We start from the raw sequence: 26,531 nt of genomic DNA, 5'->3' as shown, positions 1-26,531 counted from the left end.
TGTATCGTGAGGCTGGGAGGCGGGTGAGTGAGAGCAGAACAGCTGCTCTTCAGCTCCCCCTCTCCAGCCATGCAGAGCGCCATTCACTGGCATTTGGAAGGTGCCAAGCCACGGGAGCCAGGCTGCGGTGAACAGGCGCTCATGTGGCTTGGCGAAAGCCCTAGGTCAGTGAATGGTGCTGTGCCCAGTTGCAAAGGGAGTTTGCGGGGTGGCTGCTCGTGAGTGTGGTCGCTTCATGGCTGTTGTGTTGCACTGCTGCGACAGCGCAACACAACCATTCGCCCATGAGGCTGTGCCCAACTCTTTGGGAGCCAACTCACAAGAGAGCAGCCACCCGGCAACCCCAAAACAATAAACACTCCCCTCATAATAAAGCCAAAGCCATATTTTGTAGGTAAAAAGAAAATAAGACCCTGCCGTATTTTCAGGGAAATACAGTAAATAGATAGATAAATTGATAGTAATATATACTAAGTAAGAGTAACACCTTATATGTAACTTATGTTTTTTAATTTGCCATAGAAATTTAGATATAGCCTCTTGCCACAATTTAAATGGTGCATCGGTTGTCAAAACAAGTATTTTCTGAAACAACAACATTCTAGGCAAGACATTTTTTATCACAGAAATTCTCCCCAGCAAACATGTTTAAAAAATGTGAAAATAGAAGATCAAAAAGAATTGATGAATAAAACAGGCTTTAAGTGGTTCTAGTGTTGATGGCTTGAAATCCATGTGTTTTTTTTAGGAATGCTGGTAAATAGTGCTCCAACATCCTCACTGGCAAAAATGCTGCTGTTAGAAAGATTGCCTACAGAGTTTAATTTTCACAGAAAATCTGTAGTCTCTTATGTAGCTGGGAGTGCTCGAGAAACAAGGTCTGAATACATGGAATCTAATATTCCAATTGTGATTGATACAATGCTTGAGACAATGGAATTGTCTGAATGGTGGGGTTTGTGTATTTTCTGTAGAAGGCAAAATAGTCACTTCTAGCAAGATGAGCAGCACATGGAAGGAAGGAAGGAAGGAAGGAAGGAAGGAAGGAAGGAAGGAAGGAAGGAAAGAAAGAAAGAAAGAAAGAAAGAAAGAAAGAAAGAAAGAAAGAAAGAAACTTCCTTGCTTTCTCGATAATGAATAAGTAATCCATTCTTTCATGATAGTAACTTATTTTCCTTTGTCAGTTCATTATATTATAATGTTATTGTTATTCGCCCCAAATGTCATATTGTTCTTCTCTGCTCATATTGTTGTGTTAAAGGGGTTTTTTAAATTGATAATTGTGGCTTGAGAGAGTTAGCAAAAGCATTCATTGTAAAAATCCATTTCTGTGTCTTGCATCCTTATGAATCTGTCTATGCAGATTTCATTTTGTTTTAATTAGATCAATAGTAGCCTTCATTTGCAGACCACAAAAAGTGTTGAAGCCTTAGAAACTCTATTGTATGAACACTTATTTATATTATAGACTTCTCAGTCCTGGTAGAAAAAGAGGATAGTTTGGAAAATATTGCAATTTCATAACATCTATTTTATTTCCTGCATTTTCTTAAAAAAACAAAAACAGTCTTTTCCTGGTCATCATAGGTTGTTATCAACAGAATGAAGAAAGACTTAAATCATCAAATCCTCTTCTCTTTTTGATAAATATGATCGTCCGCCTTTGTAAGATTCTTGGTTTTGAGTGTACAGAACTATTAAGTGTCTGGAATAATGTTGACATAAAAAATTTCACAATGCAGATTCAATTCATCTGTGTTTGTTAGGGCAGAATGTTCCTTACACTTTGATAATAACTCTTTGACTAATAAAGAAACTAGTTATTTATTTTCTACACAATGGAAGAATATATATATGTTCTGAACTTGCAAAACATCTTTCCTCTTTGTGAGGCATTGAAAAGATTCTTAACAACTTCATTCCTTGCAGATAAATTGTTAGGATTTGTAGTTTGATCCTCATTGATCCTATATTCCCTCTGAGTCGTCAAACAGTGTTACGAAAAAGCTAAACTTTTCCATCATTTTGCATGTTTCCTAAGCACCATGGCTTCTTAAAAAAATGTTTTCACTAGGCAGTAGTACTAAATAAAAATATATGTCCCTCTGTTGTATCTTTCCCATAAACTGTTAGTTTACATAGAAGTAATCCTTGAACATGTAAGACAAACAAAAACACCTATGTAAGATTTTGTAATATCCCATAGCAACTTTACAGTTAAATATTGGTCCACTTATAAATGCAAATGTGTATTCCTTTTCATAGTTCTACATAATCTAGATCAAGATACATTGTCATTTTGGTTTATGGATAGGTTTTAGTCGTAGAGTAGAAGTAAAGGGTACCATATATATCTTGCCTCCATTAAACATGTTTAATATACTAAGTTATGAACATGGTTCACAAATTGCATTAAGATGATGCATGGATACAGTCAGTTTTTCAAACTTCTTATTTTGCTGATAAACTCGTGTTTTGATAATTATTGGTAATTTTATACTCTTCACAGAACCATTCTTTGTTTATTTGCCATTAAGATTTGATTAGCAGATCAATGATTTTGGCCATCCAGATTTTGAAACTTTTCCTAACATTGGTTTCCTATAATCAACAAAGTCATACATCAAGTATTCAGAAGCCATATCTGGGGGAAGGAGGTTACTTCAAGAATGATAGTTGTACTGTATTTTTTTAAAGAGACTCATAGACAATTAACAACTTTAATTGCACATATGGCATGTTTATATAAATTACTATTTCATATGGCTTTTCTACAGCTTTATTATTATATTATCCACACTGACAGATATTGATGTGCTTACAATTTAAATTTCAGCAGTAGTAAAATAAACAGGATGGTAGTATAAGAAGTAATCAAAAATACATGGGGGGAATGGCAGAAGCCAGCAGTGCATATGAGAACATTGTATGGTTAGACATTTCTCTTGCCAAGGAGAATATCTTGGCATTGCTGTAATCTCAATGAAACCACTTAGGTTGCCATCAGCTTCATATAGCCTTAAAAGCAATGTTGGCACAAACATTTTCTTATCGGTTTTGCTTTGCTGCAATTTCTTATTTAGACATCAGCAATATGCAGAGCTGGTCTATAAAGTGATTTCAGGTTCCAGGAATGTGGGAATTATGCTAAATCACATCTAAACAAAACTGTTCAAGATTATTTTACTGAAGTTTTCTGTGTTGGATAGCTGAACCTAAAGTACATTTACTGCTCTGGCAGAAAGCTGCTTGTTTGGAGATTATTTTTCAAAGGATAGCTGCATGTTTTCCACAGCAGAAAAGTAATATTCTGATGAATAAAGAGTATTCATGAATGAATGAATGAAGATTATGCCTGAAAAACTACATAGCTGAATCTTCATGGTAGGATGGATAGTATTCTAATTGTTGCCTATGAAGTTTTTATGACTAATTTTGGAAATCATAATATGGAATTTAGGTAAGGTCTACCACTATTCATTACAACTTTTTGAAAGAAATTAGGGGAGCGAAAGAATTGTTAAATAGATTATTATGCCAGCTTTCAAAATACTGCAGCCTTAAACAACAGCTCTATCTTATATTACCGCAAAATAGTAGCATAAAACCATGATTAAAATAATGTTGTTAACTTTGGTGGATTCTCAAATCGCAGCTCTTGTTTTTGTGTTAGTGTTGACAAATTCATTGGCTGCCATTGTAGCTTACGGCTTTAGCAACCTCTTTCCATGCACAGATTTTTGGGAATGTATTGATTCTTTGCAGAACAGTTTTTAAATTTCATGCTTTGGTTGTCCTTTGCCAAAGTTGTTCTCAAAATTTCTGATTTCATGTAAGATCAATGGTGTTTGTTTTGTTTTATTTTGAGAAGGCATATGTGGGAATTATTATTGTAGATATAACCTGCTTCGACTTGCTGCCACTGCAACTTCCTCAATTATTCTTGCTATGTAGTTGTTGTTAATATTGACTGTGTGAAGTTTACCAAAGAAAAAAGAAATAGAATTTCTTAACATTGGTATCATTAGAGACAAAGCTGGAAGTTTGGTCTGCATAAGCTTTATACTATTTCATATGGATTCATAAAGAATCCATAATTTAGCGAAATGAACTAAAATTTAAGTGGAAATAAAGGAAGCAGGGAAAAGAATAGGGCAAAATCTGTATAATTTAAAATTAATCCAATCATTAAACTTATTACTAAATGTAAGACACATAGAAACTTATTTTTAGAATATGAAGACATTCCAAACACTGATAAAGCACCTTTGTTAACATCATGAATTTCTTCCCCTTTGTAAAACATTTCTCTTTGCTAACCTTCTGGATGAATGAAGTCAGAATTCTTCCTAAAAAGTCAAATTTCATCACATCTAGTGGGACTACATCAGGTCTAGGACTAGACTTGGAAACCAAGTTACGAATCCTTTTATTATACAGTAAGGTTTTATTACAGTCATACAGCAATAAACCTTGCAAGCCTATTTATGCTTCCCCTTCTGTACCTTTATTTTCATGGGAATTAGTGAGGAACAAATCTGAGATGCTTCTTCAAATTATATTTCTGCCCTGGACTCCATTTTTTAAAATCTAACTTTTGGTTCTAAATCTTCCTCCTGTTCCTCAAGGTTATTCCTATTAGCAATTTCATGCCTAATTACTATAGTTTTTTTTCTAAGTCTATTTTGTCATGTGCAATATAGGAAAAGGGACCATGACAGCACGTGACCAAGTTATATGAGTCAGAGAATCCTGAACATTCTCATTATGCCAGCTCAGGAAATCTAACACCCAACCTTTTTTTACATAGTATTTTAGGAGTCCAATACACACAAAACAATTATTTTTAACAAATCAAGCTACATAAGTCATAAGAATACATTTCTTCAAACCTGGCTCCATTGACCCCTCCCCTCTACCCAATGGATATTTCCAATGGATATCCCATTATCAGGATATCCTATTATCAGGATAATAAGTATCCTGAGAAGTCATTTCTGACTTTATAAAATTAAATTTTATTAAAAGTACTACTATATGCTACTACATTACCGACAAACTAACCCCACTGAGTTCACTCAGGCTTATATGTGGGTAAGTAGATACAAGATTGCCATCTAAGTTTTTCCGACTGATGTTTTCCGCAAGGTCATGATCTCTAGAGGACAGTGGATAAGTCAGCTTGTGCAGTGAGTCCTTAAATTACTGATGCTATCTAAGAGCATGCAAAGAGCATAAGGACACTCCTTTATAACTTTGGCTAAAGAGGTTTTACCAGATCCAGAAAACATGTAAGAAAGCAAAATAAAAATATCTTGCAGAGCCTAACATCCAGACCAAGTTATCGTATAATAAAGAATGCTAAATTATATAATAGTAATGCAACCTCAATCATCCAAACTGTTGTCTCCTACATTTAATTTTGATGCCTAATTCCCCTCACTAACAATATATTTCTGACCTATCACAGATTTTCCCCCATTGAATCTAACATCACTCATTATTCCACTTGTCCCCTATAGTTATTTTATTCTCTATTATTTGAAAGCAATTGACAGGGACAATAAAATCCTATTAGGCATAAAAAGGCATGAGTGCAAGGGCATGTGTACAGATGGGAAAAACTGAACATTGTCTATGGTTTCTGTGGTTTTGTTATTAAAAAAAAAAATACAGCCAAATTTTGGCTGCAGGCTTGTATAGTGAGGTTATCTACTGCATGATAATGTAACCTCACTATAAAGGTCAACAAAGATGATAAATTTGGAATTACAGCCAATCTACTGAAGGAAGTATAATACATTTGTATTTTGCAGGCAACTCATAACATAAATGCCATTGTTAAGAGCAGGCTATGAGTTTTTTGAAGGAACAAAAATGACATTTTCATTTATTATTTTGCATAGAATTGTCTCACTCTCTCACATATATTTTGTAGCTATATTATCAATGGAAAGAAGGACAACAGTTGTTCCTTTTCAATCTTTCATTCTTGCCAAGTATAAATGGAGTTGAAGAAGAGATGTGCTGTGTTGTTGAACAGGAATTATTGCAGAATCCCTGTGCATTCCCTAACTAAAATTTCAAAAATGTAGAGTCCAATCCTTTAATTATTAGGGACTTGCTTTACTGCAGACAATACGCCATCAAAGTAAAGCAAGTAGAAAGCATAGTTTTCACCCTGCTTTTGAAAAAAGAACAGCAATTTCTACACTATGAGTTGAGGCCTTTTGGAAATCATGCTGTGAGATACGCACTTTCCAAGTTTTTCCTTGGAAAGTTCAGTCATATTATTGAAGACGTTCACTATTCTATGCCTGCCTTTGTTCTTCCTTTAGATGAATTATGACATTATTGAGGTCTGCTAAAATTCTCTGACGCCATCGACTTTCTGGCATTGCCAAATCCTTATTGTCATTTGAAGAATCTCCTTAGTGTCAAGCTTCAAGTATGATCAAGGCGGCGAAACTATGCAGTTTCAGTAATGTTGATCTGGAATAAATACAAGATGTCAGAAACCTAAGATGAATTTTCCAGCATTATTTCTAGTATGTTAATGGAAGTGAAACCTCCTGAAATAACTTGAAAGGCTTTTCCCAGATTTATTCCCATCTGAATTAAGGTGCCATATTTGCGATAAGCTGCCAGTTGACTCATCCAATATCTTCTAATGATGTATTTCTATTCTTTCTTTCATTTCTTTCCCAGCTTCACTGGGGATTCTAACACTAGCATCTTGGTCTTTAAGAACATCAATTTGCTCTAGTAAAGTATACAAACCGTTAAAAAACCCAGGAAAAATTGCAATGTAAACTACGTATTCTACATTAGAGACTGATGTCCCATTGGGAGCAGATTTGAACATTCTGCTTTTATTTGACCTTCACTTAGCCTAGAGGCTCACATGAAAGTCTGATAAGCATTAATTTCACCCAATCTACAAAGCAAAAGCCTGGAGATTACTGCAAATTGCGTACAAACAGCTCTAATAGCTTTTTAAAAATTACATCAAAAATGTGTATTTCAGAAGTTGGTCCTGGAAGAATTTAATGTCAGAGAGTAAAAGGCATGAAATAAAAAGTTCTAAATAATTTAAATTAACAGTTACAAAAAAAATAAAGAAAAAGCATACAAAGACATGTGTTGGGAGACATTGTGAGCATCAGCATTTACTGATAGATAAAAATGCCACAGCTACTTAATCATGAATTAACTTTACTAGTTAAGAAACATGTACAGTGTATTACAGATTTTTTTTTGCACACTGCACCTTGTAACTATCTTTTATTCCATTCCATTTTGGTGAATGGAATATAGCTCCCAGATTCATGTTTAGACATAATGGAACTGGGAGTCTAAAGTAGCACAACCACCCATTGGTTCTCATCACAGCTGTTTTATGAGTGGAAAATTGAGGTCACATACCCATAACTTGTAAGATACCACCTTATTTCTATAGTTTCCAACTTGACCTGCTGGAACTGTTACAAATTTATAATCCTTTTCCATCAAGATTCTTGGGAGTACAAAACTTTTGCCGTGTCCATCATTTTATTCATATAGGCAGCTTCCCATGTCTTCTTGGACATAATTTACATTCTGACTTCTATCTAACTTTGTTAGACTTCTACATTTCTAGCATCCTGTCTCTTGAATACCTGCACAAATACTAGAATACTCAATTGGGCACTCTCAATATATTGTAAGATATGCTTCACTATCTCCAAACTACTCACAGGATAAGCAAATTTGTCACCTTCTTGCATTTTCAGAAAGCTAAGACAAGCTTTTTACTGAGATTATTTGGAAGTATCACCATCTTCACTGTATCACCAAGGTTCCATCCTTCCGAGGTGGGTAAATTGAGGATCCAAATTGTTGGAGGGCAATATGCTGACTCTGTAAAATGCTTAGAGGGGTTATAAAAGTGCTGTAAAAGCACTATGAAGTGGTATATAAGCCTAAGTGCTATTGCTATCATTACCCCACCACTATGATAACAGTCCAAACCACCAGAGATATGATTGCTTAAATAATGCTGGGCATATCTATCATACTGTATATTTGCCATCCAGTCCTGCCCATAAACATGTATTCCATGTTTTCTTTCTTTGCCGATATTTTAGAACAAAGCAGATATATTATTTGTATGTCTGTTTCTCTCTCTCTCTCGTCTATCTTGCTTCTATCAAATTGAATAAGAAAATCTTTCAGAAGTGGAAGAGTCTGCTTGATTTAGCAATATAATAAGTTATACATTTAATCATTATAAATACAAAATTTGCCTTCTACTGGATTTTTCCACACCTGGTCGCCATAAATTTTGATTCTAACTATGACATTTCACAAGCTGCTAACAAGTGTGTATGATTAGCCCCTTGTTGCAGATATTTGAGCACATTTCAGCAGAGATAGGCAGGAAGTAAAAACAAAGAAATAAAATGAACCAAAGATTCCCCAGAAAAGGCAATCTATTCATGGTTCCTCATGGTCTCTGCTAGGAGACATAGGTAAGTGAGCTTTCCCATAACTGTGGGAATGTGTGTGTGAGAGTGTGTATGTGTAAGTGCATGTGTGTGTGTTTTATTGTATGCATATGTGTATGCATTTAGTACTTTCAGTTTTTACTGAAACTGAAGTTATCCCAAAAGTAGGAGTCCTATATATTTTCTGATGGAATTTGTTCATTCAAGTGTAAGCACGTACCAACTGTAGAGGAAAAAAATATCAATGAAAATTGGGCCGTTCAGTTTCCCTTAAGAAAGGCTACTGTGTTAGGCAGCTGTATACTTCATTGTACAAGTTTGAATGTATTGAAAGTGTTTCATAGCAAGGCAGAGGCAGAAGCGTATCCAAGAACTAAAGAAATTGGTCCTCTAGTCCATGTAACATTGAGGAACTGAACATTTACTCATGATGCTGTGCATAACTCCCACATGAAAATTCAATTCTGGAGGCTGGCAATTTGGGTGACACTTTGACCATATCTCAGACATCTCAAAGCATCTCTATATCTTTCACTGATCCAGTCCGTTATGAATGGGACACCTGTGAAGAGGAGTCAGAATCCTATAGCATGTTCCTTATGTCATTGATGCCTGCAGAAACTTGGTCTCCTGACTTTGTACTCAGTGGCTTCAAGCAAGGGAGCCTAAATTTATACAGAGATAGCATAGAGCTCCATGTTGTGTCCAGTTACAGATAGCCACTGGCAATTAGCTTATTTCTTAGAACAAGTTGCCATTTCAGTTAAATTAATTCTCAGGATTCTTCTGCCTGCAGATTTATATCTAGCAAAAATGGGAACTGAAGCAGAATAACTGTTATATTGTACTAATTCATAATATCTATCAAATGAGTGCTGGAGTCCCCCCCACCCAAGTATTGGGTGGGTTTTTATTCTCACTTCATTCCATATTTATAGACAGGATAACTGTAAATAAATTGCAAGAAAATTACTTTTCCACTGTTTCACAAAGATTTCCTTATCTAACAGGCACAGCTGTCATATACCTAAATGCTTTTATTTACAATACCTACACTTAAAAATGGTGGCAGTACTTTCCTTTAATCAATACTTTATGAATGCTAACTAATCTGCAAGTTTGGAACTTATTATAGTGGCCTGCACTCATTAATCTTATCCACCTCAAAATATTTCATCATTCTTGGCGTAACAGCCTCTGATGGCCATATCAAGATTAAGTGACTGAACTGTTAAGTCTCTAATTTTCTCTGCATTAAAGGTCAGCTTCTATCTCTAGTTTTTCACCTTTAACAAAAACCGAATGAGGGTAAAAGTCAAAATAAAGTGTAAAGTGAAGTTAAATAAATATGCTTTCCTAAGCTCTTAACTACATAGGCTTAGGAAAGAGATAAAAGGAAAAGTTCATTTTAAAAAAAAAGAATAAAGCTTTCACAATTTACTTCCTTTATTGAAAATATTGCAGTTTAATTCAGAAAAAAAATCAACTTGTCAGGTTCATTTGGTTTATGGTTGCCAAAGCTTATTTTGCAAAGTCTTGTTAATACATTTATATCAGTTATGATTCAGCTAAAAGGGAATCCTTGATTCAATGGGGGGATAGCAAAGAACAGAGTCGTTACTTTAGATATAAGCCTGCATGAGGTAAAAGAAAGAGATAGAATAAGAAACCCTAGTCTCTTCCAGCAGAACTTTAATTTAGACCACCACTGTATCTAGAATTATTTAATTCTTTACAAACGGTTTCTCGGAGATTTGACCAGATGTTCAGATATCATAGAGACTCCAGGTGGATCTAAATTATTTATTTTACAATGTTTTGCTCGTGTCCTCAAACTATCTGATAGGATTCCTAGAAAAAAATTACATATCCTTTCAAATCTATATACATCTTTATCAGGGGTGGTTTCCGGCAGTCAGTACTGCTTGTTCATTTGTGGGTGCGCCACACGCTTGCACACTTGATGCACACTTTGTGTGCATGCACAGTACAATAAAAAATGTTCTGTGCAGGTGCAGAAGCAAGAATTAATATGGCGGCGCCTATGGCGCCACCCAGAGAACCAGTCTGGGGACGTGGCAGGCCTGGGTAGGTGCCGGTACCAGAAACCCAGGCTGCCAAACCACTATTGGTTTGGCTGAACCGGTCCGAACTGGTAGGAACACACCACTGATTTTTATTCTCAAATACATCTTAGTTGCATATTGTCCTTATGCAGACAAAACAGCATTTCTTCAGATTTTTAAAGGGGATATTCTCAATATCCCATTCTATTCTATTTATTAGGAAATTCTATTCAAATAACCCACAAATGCACAATAATTTTATCTTTCTAGCAGCAAAGTCACAGTAACCTTAGAAGATGGTGAATCTTCTCACAGCTTGGTTAACTAATCCGGAACAAAATGCAATCCTTGATTCAAGTTTCTTTCATAGTCTATGAGGCATTTCCTATGTGTATTTGGGTTTGTTTTAAGGTTTTATTATTCAAATGCGGGGTACCTAGATTGTTTGGAAAAGCTACCATATTTTTAGACCATATATGTATACCATATTTTTGGGACTATAAGATGCTCTGGTGTATAAGACACACCTTGCTTTTGGGGAGGAAAACAAGAAAAAAAATCTGCCTCCCAGAAATTTGCCTCCTTGCAGCAAACAGTAAACAGCCTGGTCAGCTTCAGCACAGCCTGATTTAGCACAAGCAGCTGATTGACAGTTGGATTAGCCCCCTGGAATACCACCAATCAGTTGTTTCAGGCTGCAGGGATCACCACCACCTATACCAACAGTTGATTGTTGGTATTCTGGGAGGCCAATCCAACTGCCAACAGCTGCTTGTGCTAAATCAGGCTTTGCTGAAGCTGACCAGGCTGTTTACTGTTTGCTGCAAGGAGGCAAATTTCTGGGAGACAGAGGCTGAACGGTGGGCAGGACTTTGGCAACAATCACTCTATAAGATGCACAGATACTTCCACCCACTTTTTTGGGTTGGGGAGTACGTATTATAGTCCGAAAAATACAGTAAATAATAAGACTATAATGCCTCAGTAAAATGCAAGATACACTAGAAGTAGAGATGCCATATTTGTCACTGTGAGTTCAATTAATCTTATCTTGATGACACTACCTTTGTAAGTTTCGCAACTTCTCTCGGAAGCAGCTAAAGCTGCCAAGCAGGCTAGCTGACATGAATATCCTTTCAAAAGTATGATCTTTTGTTCAATGTCCTTTTCATGTCTGATTTAAAGATAAAGAACCAGGTGATATGCTAGGGAATAGCAATATTGTGACTTGTTTTCCTTATGGGCTTGGAAGATTGAGCCCTCATGCTCTGTTGCATCTTTTCATTCAAATAAATGTGTAAATGTATTAACTTTTAATTTTGTCTGTAACCATTCCTTCCCAGTGGTGCAAACTAGTAATTGGATTAAAAGTTCCACATTGCTTATGCTAATTCTAAAAAAAAATAGCTACTCCCAAATCACTAATCAACACTGAACAGAACTTCTCCGTGAATGCAGAACTTCTATGGGACAAAAGACCTTTTCCCATCTGCTGGCCATGTATGTGAGCCAAACTCCAGGAGTTTGATTCAGACAGACTAAAGGTTGACTCAGCCTTCTATCCTTCATAGGTCAGTAAAACGGGGACCCAGATTGTTGGGGGCAATAGGCTGATGATGTAAACCGCTTAGAGTGGTCTGTAAAGCACTATGAATGGATATATAAGACTAAGTGCTATTGTTAACTTAGAACCAAACCTGGCAGCAGCCATTTCCCCGTTCTTCAATTGTCACATAGAGGGGGAAGGAGGGGAAGAAGGTTGGAATGCCTTACTAGACACAACAGAAAGCTTTCTCTTGAGAACCAGTTCTACTAGCAATGGATAAGATTGGGGAAAGGAGTGCCTGGAGAACCTGCAAATGAACCTAATTGGCCAACATGACCTGTGACACTTGAGAATGGGGTTATTTCCTATTTTAATTATACTGAAACTGCATATTTAGAGTTGGTTTTCCTTTAAAGCTGTGCCAATATGATGTACTCAATAAAGAAGATCTTTGAGGAGATTCTAGTCTCAGAGTTCTGATTTGCTTGGGTCATTGTTTGGAATCTTGACAGCTACTGCTATTGCTATGTATATGAGGTAGCATACAGAGGAATTTAAATGGCAAAAAGGAATGGTGACAAATCAGTAGAGGACTTCTTTTCTCAGAACAGACATATGGTTGTGAACTATCTTTCTCTATACCTAACTTTTACAAATCTTATTGTCAGGCCTGTAGTTATGTTCCTTTTAGGATCTTTGGCCTGCCACACTTTCTATTATTTCACTGTGCTGTTTCATTAGTGAAGTAGTTGGGAGGGGGGAATATAAAGGAGTAGAATTGTGGAATGTGTTGTTGTCATTCTTTTCTAGAAGCCCAAGGTCATCTGTTGTCTCCACACCTCTGCACCTGACTGGAGCTAGCTGGGTGGAGATGCCAGCATGGCCGAAGAAGATTGGACCATGTGATGGATTTATGGCCGTGGGGATAAGATAATGAACTTTCAACTGGGTGGAATCCCAGGAGGCTTTAGATATGGGATTCCACAGATGTGCCAACATGTCTGACTTATTAAATGGAAACTTTAAAGATAGCTCTGCCTTGGACTCTGATTTAATTCTGCATGATATTTGGAACACTGACACTTATTAAAATGCATTCATCAACATTTATTAAATCATCACAAAAATAGTGCCTGCTCCTCATTCAGAGTTCCATGTACTCACTATGTAGTCAAGAATGTGTGAGAGACATTCAATGTCCAGGCAAGTAAAGCATAAAATCACAGAGGAAGTATCACAATTGTAAGTTAGAACTGGAATCATTAAAAAATACCCATTCTAAAGAATGTGATATTCATTGCATCAATATAACAGTAGCAACAATAACAGCAATAATAAGACTCTTGCCATAATTCATCCTGAAGATCAAATATTCAGAGTCCCCTAAAACCCATGAAATCGAAAACAGCACACTGTTAAACTATTCTCATCAGAAAATATCTCAAGAGATTGCAGAAAACAGCATATTTAAAAAGGCAGGCTTCTACATTGTCATTTAACCCATCTCCTGGTAATTTGGCACTGCAACCTGTTTGGAAAGTAATATCAGAGGACTTTACTTATAATACAAATAAATAGTTGAAGAAGAAAAAGCAAACAATCATTCTAAAGAATGCACTCAACTTTCTGGAAAGCCATCATAGCAATTATGAGAAATAGGCCATTTCACAGTTTAGAAAACATCTCAGTGAGATGCTCTGCCCTTACATTATACAGAGGGAAAAATATTTCATCCCTTTAGACAACATCCATTCCACAAAGATAATGAAAAGAAAAATATGCAGCAATTCCAAATGTACTTGTGGTAAATATTGCTAGGTTTTCAGCAGCAGTCCAGTGCTACCTGAACAAAAATAAAATATCATCAATCAATCAACTCCTCAACGGGAATGACCACAGCAGAATTTCTGTCTAATGTCTTTATGCTACAGAGAATTAATGTGAAGTTACAGAGGATCATTTTATTCAATAGCTTGAAGATATGACACCTAAAATAATTCTCTCTGTGTGTGTATGTGTGTCTGTCTATATGCATGTATGTCTGTGCAAATCTTCAAGGTAGTGTTGATTTCTAGCAACTGCGTGAACAAGTTCCCTCAGTATATAGTAGAGTATATATTGTTTATTATATTACACCATGGTGCCTATAGCTAAGCAGACATGAATGCATTCAATATATTGTACTCCAGTAAGACACTATTTCTGAATAGTTATGCTTATGTATATTGCATTATTTCAGTTTGGGTTTTTTACCATCAAAAAACAATTTGATTCATCACTTGACAATCAACATATTCACAATTGACAAATTGGCATATTTGTCAATTGTCTTCTTGAGACACCCAATATTTTGTTAATTTAACATAGCACAAATACAAGGAGGGGGAAAGGGAGAGAGAGGAAGGAAGGAAAGAAGGGAGGCTCGTCGTACTCACATGTTGATCCAGAATAGAACTTGTATGTATATAATTGCATATATAATTGTGTTGTGGCCCAGCCGTTGCCATTGCCGTTGCCACCAGACTCCGAGAGTGAGGGTCCCTACGAGTCAGCCCCAGAAGAAATGGGGGACCCTGGACAGGGTTCGGATGCTGAGCAGGGATCCGAGAGTCTGGTCGGCCACCAGGAGGCGCCTGAGGCATGGAGCAGCGGGGAGAGCCAGAAGAGGGGGGCTCCCGATGCCATGCCTTGGAGCAGCGGGGAAGAGTCACGAGACAGTGAGTCAGAACTCAGCAGGGAGTTTCTGGACGCTCGTTACCGCCGCGCCCATAGACGCAAGGAGCGTGGGCGTAATTACCGGCGGTGAGAGCTCTCAGCTGCTGTTTGGGAGGCTCCTTTCCAGGTTATAAAAAGGGTTGACTGTGCATACGCCCTTTGCAGCAGTCAACAGAAGACTTTTGCCTGAAGTTCTAGTCTGGAATTCTGGCAAGCTGGATAGCTGCTTTTGTGTTCTGTTCTTGTGAGTTTTGTCTTGGTGGCTTGCTGCCACGGAACCTCTTGTTTGTTTTGTGCAATAAACCTTGTTCCCTTGTACTGTTCCAGAGTGTATTCTGTGTGGGCAACGGAGGAAGGGGGGTCAGAACATAATTGTATGTATGCTTGGGAACTCTTTATGTGTGTGTGAATTGCATTCAACATGCAAAAACTCTGTAGAACTCACAATTCATTGTAAATATGTGCATAGGCAATATTTGTAAAGATTTTCTTCTTAATGTACTATTTTTATTACAAGGTATTTTATTGTATGTTAGAACAGTACATATGAAAGTTAGTGGTATACAGTTCACTGGAGATTACAATATTTATGTCCAGTCACAGCCTTTTCAATTAAATACATATCAATTAAACTACATCCTATGAGCTTTCCTCTCTCTCACCCACTCTGTTTACATTTGAATTTTGCTGATATTCTCTTGTTGTTTCTTTTATCTGCCAGTACTGCTTCATTTTCCATTTGTTTAAAATAACAATGATACAGAAAACAGAAATAGAAGAATCTTTTAACAGCTGAAAGTAATATCTAAAAATTCCAATCAGTTAGCTGCCAAGATACAAAGTTGAAGTTCCACAAAGATGCAAGTTTACTTCATTTTCTTTGTCCAACTTGCTGATGCTGCACATTGGAAAGGTTGCTCAGTGATTAGTTCAACTAGGAAATTCCTGTGGGACTAAAAGTAACACCCCCCCAAGCCAGAAGTGGACATGAACAAGTAGATATGGGTATTAGTAAGAAGTATGTGCCTGGGTTATTTTCATTCAAGCTGTTGCCCTTCATGTATCTCCTTGGATCTTGAATTGTCTTTCATTGCGAGTAATTCTGGGAACTGAAGGCTTAAACCCATCTGGAATGGAATGCACTAAACTTGTTAGGACAAACAATGAAGAAGTGTGCCTTTCTTTTCCCAGTGAAGAGTCACAACTAGTTGTGGAATGGTATCCAAAATAGAGGTTAAAACCAAAATCACAAACAACCTGCAAATAGAAATAGAACAATTGTGGTAAAAGAAAGCAAAGATAGCACCTAAAGTAATAGGTGCCTATAATGTCAAGACAACTAGAGCACTGGTCTAATGCAAAAGGCAGCTTCACATAGAAGAGTTTACCTCCTCTACGGATGTCTATGGAGATTCTCAATAACCAAGCATGTTATTAGAATCATGTAGTTCGATTTTGGAAGTCTAGTTCTGTGTGTTGCTACTTGGGCCCCCAAGGACCTACAAAATGCGTTCTCTTTGTTGTCATAGGAGAATGAAAGGTCATGGTTGCGTTTTTTTTTCAAAAGGCAACTTGACTTTCTTTGTTTCGTTCTTTGAAAACATTTTGCTTCAGATTCAAGAAACGTCTTCAGTTCTAACTAGCTGATGGGGAATTATTAGTTAGAATTTAATGTTAGTTAGAACTGAAGAAGCTTCTGGGGTGAGAAGTGAAACATTTTCAAAGAAATAAAATCAAGTAAGTCCAGTTGCCTTTTGGAAAAAAAAAAAAAAAACCCACCATGGATAGGTTTAAACCTAACAGCACTAACAAATATTATCTTCCTATTCCAGGTCCTTTAGAAGAACTCAGTAGGTAGATAAAGGTAAAGATAAAGGTTACCCTTGCACATATGTGGTAGCCATTCGTGGCTCTAGGGGGCAGTGCTCATCTTCGTTTCAAAGCTAAAGAGCCAGGGTTGTCAGCAGATGACTCCATGGTCATATGACCAGCATGACTCAATGCCAAAGGCACACGGAACACTGTTACCTTTCCACCAAAGGTGGTCCCTATTTTTCTCCTTGCATTTTTCCATGATTTTGAACTGCTAGGTTGGCAAAAGCCAACTCTATTACGCAGTGCTAGGGATTTGAACCGCCAAACTGCTGACCTTTCTGATCAACAAGCTCAGTGTCTTAGCCGTTGAGCCCTTCATAGTAGGTAGATAGAAATGTCCATCTGGTTGACTATACAAAGAACCATATAATAACCATATAATATTTTTTCAGTTAAAAAGAAAGGTGACTGTTGATCCATGGTTACTTCATGTATCTGGGGAACAATACAGGAGAGGCTTGCTACAGTCTTCTTTCAATTGTTTTTAATTTCATTTAACAAAATGGGAATGTATTTATTATCATTACATTCCAAGCATGCATTTTATAATTTTATTCTCATGTGACAACAAACAGAACACATTTGGTAGGTCTTTGTGGGGATCTGTAGCAACACACAGAACTAAACTTCTAATATTGAAGTGCATGATTGTAATAACATGCTTGAAAATCACCATGCTTTTGAATTAAGCATCAAGCAGGCATGGGAGATGCAGAAGGCTTTCTACAGGATGAAAGGATTTAAACAGTCCAATTCCTGCTGCAGCACCACTAAAAGTTCCTATTTCCTCCAATGCCAGAGAAATTTAGAGAGGAAAACAACTCCCCTTGGAATTAAGGGAAGGCTTTTTCTTTACCTTATTGATTTTAAGTGAGGAATTTACTACTAGCATTTATTGCAGTGGCAGCTGGAGAACAGAGATTTCATTCTCCTCTTCCCTGAATATAATTTCCTTCCTTTTCATTGCCTTTATGTGTGTGGCAGAGGTGGATTGCTACCTGTTCGCACTGGTTTGAGCAAACCGGTACTGAAAATTGCGACTGGCTGAATGGCCACATCCCCGAACCGGTTCCCCAGTTGCCCATGTCATTGCCGGCATAGTTTTTACTCCTTTTTAAATGTTCTGGGCATGCGCAGAACATTTTTTGGCAACTGCGCACACTTGTGTAATGTGCATCTTGCGCATGTGAGCGAGAAGTGAGCACATGTATGCAAAATGGCGCATGCAGCGAACCAGCAGTAACACCAGCAGAAACTCATGTCTGGTGTGCAGGTGTTTTAAGAGCAATTTCTTTATATGCTCTATCTTTGGGACAGTCTGATGTCAGCCTTTCAACATAGTCCAAAGAAGAGGTACATCCAAAAGTACTGGCTAAGAATGCTAATTGGACCTAACCAAGCCCCAACCTCTTCCAGTAATTAGGTAATTCAGACATAGGGCAGGTAGAGTACCTGTTGGATTCACTGGCAGTAAAGGTTGGGGCTTGGCAATGTCCAATTGGCACTCTTCGTCTACTACATGCTATTTAATGAGTGCATTGGCCAGATCATATCCCATGCTGAGCAGAAGAAATGGAAAGAAGCTCAAGGATGAGATTTTGGTTGCCACTGTCTTTTCTCCTCTGGACTGAAAATAATTTTTCATGGTTAGTAGAGCAAGGCCAAGGGGGGGAAGGATAGTCTGAGCTAATTTTTGAGTATGGTCAACCCTCACTCTAGTTTCCCCTTTCATAATAGTGACATCAGAAACATATTTTGAGAATGAAAATCTGAAAAATTTGATTTGAATAATTTATAATAGAGTTAAGTTGGAGAAGGGGCCCAGGTAAGAAGTTGTGCTATTGGCTTAGCTTCAAGTAGTTTGAGTACTGCAAGTATATGGTGGACAACTCAACTCTTGTTGAGTTTCTCTGTGCATTTTCAGAAATGTAGCCCCCAGTCCCACATACCATGGCAGCTGGAGAGGTGCTTGGGGCCTTTGGTTTCTCTTTCTTTCTAGAAAGAAAAACCACCCAGTCATTGGGAGTCAGGCAGAATAAAAAATTAATAATTTTAAGCCCACGTTCTTGATTTTAAGTGTAATACTACAGACACACAAAAAATTTTGAATCACAGATTTGATTCTTACATGATCATTACTAATAGCATTACTACTGCTGCACAGTTAAAGAATTCATTTTGGTGTATAAATAAAAACATCTAGTAGTTTGTATGAGCTGCAGAATAGGATATATAATATTAAAACTGGTTGCTTAAAATTATTAATGATTGGTTGGATTTAGCTTCAATTATTGTGATTCAATCTTAATACATGTCAAAAACAATAAACACACATATAACAATAACAAATCTAATAGCATTTCACTTATTTATTGTATTATAGTTTCCACAATTTGAATCGTCCCCAACATACTTGATTACATGAAAACTTGTCAATCAAACAAGATGACAACTGATAACTGATTTTCAAACCAAAGTAACATAATATCCACATGGAACTTATGAATGCACAAGAAAAAAAAATCTTGATTATGAGTTTTATTGGTTTTACTCAATATGTCTAAGCATTTGACCAAGACAAAAGAAATTGTAGGCAATTATCTTTAAAACCCAGTACTACCCAACCAAAGCAATACTTCTCAAGTTTATTGTAAGACTATAATAGTCATTCTTATCTTGATCTTACTGTAAGTAAATCACACAGCAAAGAAAGGCATCAGACATCAGATTTAAGAGCCAATCACCACATATGCAAATACTGCTTTTGTTTAAATTGTGCCATAGTATTTTGCCAAGAGTTTTAAAGCTCAGATTCTCCTAAGCCAGTCTCTATTTTGGATGCATATAGCATATCATTAAAACCAACTGTAGACAAGATTTTTATACTTTATAATTTTCCATTTTATATTGTCTCTGCTTACAGCTCCATCTGTGATCTATTGCACTGACAGAAAATACTTTAAGATAGGATATAGCTTTTCTAATACATTGCCACAACAAAGCTTGATTTCATTTGATGACTTCATGAATAATATTCCAAGAAAACCATGCTGTGGAACAGACAATTGTACAGAGACTAGAATTATGGAATTGATCTAGCTGCCTTATTTCTCTATTTAAGCATTTATATGACCCTATTTAGGGCCTTGCTGTCACAAATCAGGCTTATGGAGACCAAAAAAAATTGTTCAGGTAGCTACTATTTCAGCTACTACTGCATCACTTAACATCTATTTTCAACCTTCGAAAATAACATTATAATGGATAAGGAGATTTATTTCTTGTTTTTTTATTTTTTATTATTTCTTGCACTGTTATTGGATACAGATTCCCAAATCAGGTTCTAATCTAAAAACATAAAGCAATACCAACAACAAGGTGATAACAATGTTGTAGTGAAATCACACCTGGAATAACAATTGTTTGACCAATGAAATCAAAATTAAAACCAATGTTTTATGAAAAAAACCACAGGTGGATCTATTAGTTGGTAACCAGCCTTCATTTCTAAAGGGAACCCCCCCCCCCCCCCCCCGGATCAGCCTGGTTTGAGTCAATAGGTCTGACCCTAATAAACTGTGATGTTGAACAAGTCGAGCTCTTAGGTTCCACTGATTTATGTCAAGCTTATGGAGCTTTTTTTTTCCTACAGAGGCTACAGCAGGTAGCAATCTTTCCCATCGTAGATTAAGCAGTGGTAGAAATCCTTCTCTTAAATTGCCTCACCTTCACTTTTCATTGTATATTACTTCAAAGCTTTAGAAAGTAGATCAGTATTTTTATATCCATTTGTAGTTTGTCCTTTACGAAAGTCCTCATAGCCTCCTTCTCATACATCCATGTCACAGCAGATCCATGACACAGTGCACTTACTTTTTGCTAAAAAAAAATAGTTCTAAATTTCTTGATATCTCCACATAGCACTGAAAAATTATGTCATTATATTCCTGCAAAATGTTAGCCAGTCAGCTTTTACAATACTGACACTACATTCTCGTGTGAAAGAAAGTGTTCTATTTTTGCCCTATGACCCACAATTGTCAAGAAATTATTTAAATCTTTGAGATCATTATATTAAAGGGCATACAAAAGTCATACTTGATAAGCATATCCCATGTCAGGCATCACATCTTGAAAAAAACTGTATGCTATAAGAACAACAGCAATAAAACAAACATTTTCTTGCCCCTGTCAATCTGTCTGACATTAAAAGGACGATTTACTCATTGCATTTATATATCCTGTTCTAATAAAGTCTTACTTTACAATGAAAAGGTAGATTTGAAATATAGAGATATTGCAAATACATTTTTCATGATAGAATCACTTTAAACCAGCTAGTGTTAAATTAACAAAATACTTTTGCTTAGTTATGTGTCTCAACGACTACCCAGGAAGGAATTGTATTGGGGTAATAGTAATTCATGAATATTTTATATGAATGAAGGTTAAAAGATATTGTACATAACATAAATTATAGTGCTTACTCAGTATAATATATGAACACAAGTAAATAGTAATAAAACTGTACAGGTGTGTGTGTGTGTGTGTGTGTGTGTGTGTGTGTGTGTGAGAGAGAGAGAGAGAGAGAGAGAGAGAGAGAGAGAGAGAGAGAGAGAGAGAGAGAGAGAGATGGTATGTGGGAACAATTTGAGAGACTTGAGGAAGAGCCACAGACTAGACAATTGTCTCATCCCACAGAAGAGAAAGGAATGTGGAAAATGTCTCCAAAGGGACCCTCCCTAGTTTTCTGGAAGGTGAAAGTAAATGCTTTCAGACTTGCAACATTCTGATACTGAAACCTTACAATAAAGGTAGTGTTAGAGCGCATGGTTGAGGCTTCTTATCTGAACTACTTGGAACTGCTGACAGTATATTTATGTAAGTTGGTCGAAAATGCAGCAGCACAGTCAGTTTTGGGTGTTTCTCATTATGCATCTGTAGCATGGACTGCATCTCCCATGACCAATTCCAGGTGCTGGTAATTACCTATGAAGCTCTTCATGGCATGTCACCAAGATGCTTGTGAGGCAACCTTTTTCTTATTGTTTCTGCTTGCCCCACCAGTTTTAGTAGAGTGCATATACTGTAGGTCTCTTCTATTAAACAACGACATCTTTGGGAATGCCTTTCTCAATGGCAACACCTGCCCTGTGGAACAGTATTTTCTCAGCAATTTGGATAGCAACCAAACTTGTTAACCTTTCACAAGGAATTGAAGACTTGGCTGTTTTTCCAGGCATATGAGTCAAGTGAGTAGATCACATCTATTATTAGTGAATGTTTATCTTTGGGTGTTGGGAAACTGAGTGTGTTGGTTTGTGTCAAGATCTGTCAAAATTATAAAGAGCCACATTTGCAAGATAAGAGCCACTCTTTCCATCCCTATGTGCAGCATTAGAACACAAATATAAAAGAAGTGTTCCAATGTAATGGGATTTTTGCTATTCCCTTATCCTCACGATGCTACCCGTTAAATGACTTTGAGAAAACTTTTAGAGCAAATCTTAAAATGTGTCCTGGACTAAAACTGTTAATATCTGTAGATGAAAAATGAGGTGATATGTCATGGGGAATTAATTTCACATCAGAGGAATGCAACTTTTAGTTGTTGAGCCACATTCTTCCTTGTAAATTTTGGGTGTGTCCTGTACAGGCTGTCCAAAGAGTCTATGCAATTGTAATCTTAGTGCAACTGAAAGGAAAAAAATGATGAATACATAACCAAAGAGTGATCATATGAACTATACTTAAGGTTATAGGTTAACTTAAATCATTATAGATTTTGTCCTCCAAACAAAATGCCTTCAATATATTATTCCAAGACCAAATGATTACAGGCCTAGAAAAAAAATGTGCACCCACGGTTAGATATATGTCAGTAGAATACAGGTTATATAGGACTATTGAGATGTTATGGATTCTGCTGTTATGTAGAATCTAGTATAGGGGCAGCCTAGGAAAATCAAAAGTCCTTCTCAAGAGAAGGAACAGGCAATTAGAGGATTAAACAAGGATTAGCTTTGCCCAGAGCAAGCATGACCCAGACCCTTCTCCACATATCACTGAGTTCATTAAGAAGGATTATTCTATTGTGTCGCCTCTCCATATTCATCTGAAAATGAAATCTACATTTAGCTCTCTCTATGCTCTGATCCTTTGGACGTAGCAAACATCCGGAGATTATTTTATCAGAGGAAGTTTGGGTCAGAAGAAATTAACACTGGTTAGACTGATGCAGCCTAGATAGATTCTGTAAGACAGGGGGGGGAGGGGGAGACTTTCAGATGGAATTTTAAGTGTTCAAAGTCAAGATCTGGATTTCCCTGATTGTTCTTGAGGATATTAAATTTAGGAAAGAAAGTCCACTCTTCCTTACTATTTACATTTGTTGGACAAGAATCCATTGTAGCAGCTTTGGAAGAGCTTTCCCCTCCCCTATTTTAAGAAAATTCAATTTGTATTGTCAAGCTCTCCTAATTGACACAGTCTTTATATGAATCTTCCCGTTATTTATATGGCATTTTATTTAATTCTGCTGTCAATTTATGCTAATACAAATTATCCCGATTGAATACTTTTGCAAACATATTTTACTTCTGAAAACTCTTTTTAAAACACAGTCATTACTGTTTGCAGGAAACATTCAGTTGCATCCCTTATTTTTCTGATACATAGTGCATTTGTTTCTGACTGAAGGAAAGCAAACTCTTTATTTAATGCTAATCTCTCTGCAGTTACAATCTTCAATGGAATGGAAACTGTTCTAAATGCAATCCATGGGGAAATTATTTGGCATCTTTTGTTCTAGCTCTGCTGGATTTTGATACGCAGCAAGCAGTACAGTTCATTTCCTAATATCTCCCTAAAACCACAATGCTGAAACTCATAAGAAGTTTGATTACACCAACTGCTTAACATATTGCAACAGTGTACATTGGAATCTAAGCAGAATGAAAGCTTTACCATTAGGCAAGTCTTATTCTCACAAACCTATTGTAGCTATCAAGTGTTCTAAAACGTTAAACAACAAAAAGAAAATATTCAGAGCATACATAGTAGTTGCAATGATGTTCTTATAGTGAATTTTCATTGGGTTATACTGCAGGATACAGGTAGTCCTTCACTTAGGACCATAATTGGAACTGGTAAATTCATTTTTAACCATGATGGTCATTAAGTGAGATATCACATGACCTCACCTGATTTTACAACCTTTTTTTTTGCTGCCATCATTAAGGAAGTCACTGGGGTTGTTAGGCAAATCAGATGGTTGTTAAGTGAATCACACAGTTGTTTTTAGCAAATTTGGCTTCTGCCTTTAAATTGGCTTGCTTGAAACTGGCTGGAAAGATCACAAATTGTAATCATGTGTGTGATGGTTATACTTTTGAGGAGGGGTCTTTTTCATCATAACTTTGACATTTTATTAAATGAAATTGAAAGTTGAGGACTACCTATCAGTCTGTTTAGAATTGATTGTCATTTAGAATTTCCTTCAGATATATACCACGATACAACCTTTGTGACATAACATAAAATCACCTCAGCATGAGAGTAAATCATTTCCAACATGCATTTTTCACTTGGAAACATAAGGCCTGTCAGAATGTTTACTTTAAAAAATGTTATAGTGTAAAAGCAACTTGTGGGTATGTTAATCCAATATACCAATTTAGTACCATTAGTACATCATAAATTCAACCGAAAATAAAGTACAGAAAAATGTATTCTTAGGTATCATTCAAATTGGCTGTCCCCTTGTAATTTAAACAAACAAAATATGCATATAATGGAAACTGTAATGTAAACATTCAATTTCAATTTCAATTTATTAGCGCTTATAGACTGCCCCCTCTCCCAAAAGGGACTCTGGGCGGTGTACAGTCCATGTCAAAGTACAAAATTAAAACAATTAAAATTACTACATGGAGAATATATATATATATATATATATATATATATATATATATATATATATATATATATATATATATATATATATATATATATATATATATATATATATATATATACAAATATAAAATGGATGGATGGATAAGAGGAGGATAAAAGATGTGCAGGACTGTATTGCTAATAAATAATTAAAATAAACAGACATTAAGATCCCAATACCCAATAAAATTAAGACTATAGAATAATACCCTTAAAAACCAGTAAAATATAGATGCCAGGAGATAGGCGTTGAAATTATGCCAGGCCAGCCAGTCGAAACAGGTGAGTCTTTAGTTTCTGCCGGAAGGAGCGGAAGTCGGTGGTGGTTCTAATGTCGGGGGTAAAGGGCAACTGTGATTGTTTTCTCAAAAAATCTGTAACTTTTTTCTGAATTGTTAACCTTCTAGATTATAATTGATTTTTCAAACTTTGCAATGCTTTTTTTTCTCATGGTCACAAATATAATAAATCAAAGACAGAATTGCATATGTAGAAATAGGTAAAATGTTTTAAAAGTTGTAAAATCAATTTATAATATCATAGTAACCAGCATAGATTCCTGCCTTCTTACCTGACTTGAAAAGTTAACCCAACTGAAGAAAAATGTGTCGGAAATGTGTAACAAATTTGTTTTGAAATCGGCTGACCGATTATAACTTTTGCATAAGGGCTTATACGTGTTCATTCTTAAAATGTGAAAGCTGGAATTGAGAAGTTATTATTGTTGTTTTTGCAAGGTAAATATAAGAACTTGTACAGAACCAAAAAGATGTGTGCTCGAGAGACCCCTCCCAGACACGCAATTTTGTGGGGTGTACAGTTTTTTTCTCTGATCAGTCATCAGAAATAGAATCCTGTTCATTCAGCTTAAAATAAGAAATCCTATTTTGATAAGCAACGTAACACTATGATTATTGCAACAAACTGCAAAAGAAATTATATTGGTCTTTGCTAGTCTAGGAGAAAAAAGGACTAAGGGGGACATGATATCAGTATTCCAGTATTTGAGAGGTTGCCACAAAGAGGAGAGGGTCAATTTATTTACCAAAGTACCAAAGGGCAGGACAAGAAACTATGGATGGAAACTAATTAAGAAGAGAAGCAACCTGCAATTGAGGAGAAACTTCCTAACACTCAGGACAATTAACCAGCTCAACATCTTGTTTTCAGAAGTTGTGGTTGCTTCATTGCTGGAGATTTTTAATAAGAGACTGGACAGTCACTTATCTGAAATTGTATAGGCTCTCCTGCTTGAACAGGGGTTTGGATTAGAAAAGACTTCAAGGTCCCTCTTGCTCTATCATGATTGTATAGGAATGTATAAGAGAAATACAGAAAATAATGGTAACGTTTATTTCATTACCAGAAAAAGATCTGGCACATGGTGGATTATCATAATAGAATTTAGGTTTATACACTGCCCCATAGCACTTTATACAACACTCTCCGGGCAATATAAATGTAGAGGCATTATTTGCATATTTCCCCCAACAACCTAGGTCCTCATTGGACTCAGAAGGGTGGAAGGCTGAGTCCACCTTGAGGCCCATCAAGATCAAACTCCAGGATGGAGGCAGAGTTTGCCTGAAGTACTGCTCTTTAACCATTACACCACCAGGATTCCAGAAATCTTGAAAATGATTTCCTTTCCATCTGTGTTGGGTACAGGAAACAAGCAGTTTAAAACTGTGGTGAAGAAAATCCCTTTCAGGTGACAGGACTCTTAACAGAGCATCTTTGTTGACATGTCTATTCCTAAAAGGAGAACCTTCAGGCAAAGTTCCTAGCAGTTAGTCTTGAGATTCAACCCAGAAACTCCATAGCCATTAGATTAGAAATAAGTATCTGTTTAAGATTACTTCCTTTAAGAGGAATCATTTGGCCTAA

This window comes from Natrix helvetica, assembly GCF_964273705.1.
Source record: "Natrix helvetica genome assembly, chromosome: 7".
NCBI classification, from domain to species: Eukaryota; Metazoa; Chordata; class Lepidosauria; order Squamata; family Natricidae; genus Natrix; species Natrix helvetica.
This window is presented reverse-complemented; position numbering follows the sequence as displayed.